Source organism: Physeter macrocephalus, chromosome 9 (genome assembly GCF_002837175.3).
Source record: "Physeter macrocephalus isolate SW-GA chromosome 9, ASM283717v5, whole genome shotgun sequence".
Classification (NCBI taxonomy): domain Eukaryota; kingdom Metazoa; phylum Chordata; class Mammalia; order Artiodactyla; family Physeteridae; genus Physeter; species Physeter macrocephalus.
The window spans coordinates 58259155-58259457 of NC_041222.1; positions in this window are offsets into that span (position 1 = coordinate 58259155).

Consider the following 303-nt stretch of genomic DNA (forward strand, 5'->3'; position numbering starts at 1 on the left):
TTTGGTAGTGTATATATGTCCATGCCACTGTCTCACTTTGTCCCAGCTTACCATTCCCCCTCCCCGTATCCTCAAGTCCATTTTCTAGTAGGTCTGCATCTTTACTCCCATCTTGCCCGTGGGTTCTCCTGACCATTTTTTTTCTTTTTTTTTTTAGATTCCATATATATGTGTTATCATGCGGTATTTTTCTCTTTCTGACTTACTTCACTCTGTATGACAGTCTCTAGGTCCATCCACCTCACTACAAATAACTCAATTTCGTTCCCTTTTATGGCTGAGTAATATTCCATTGTATATATG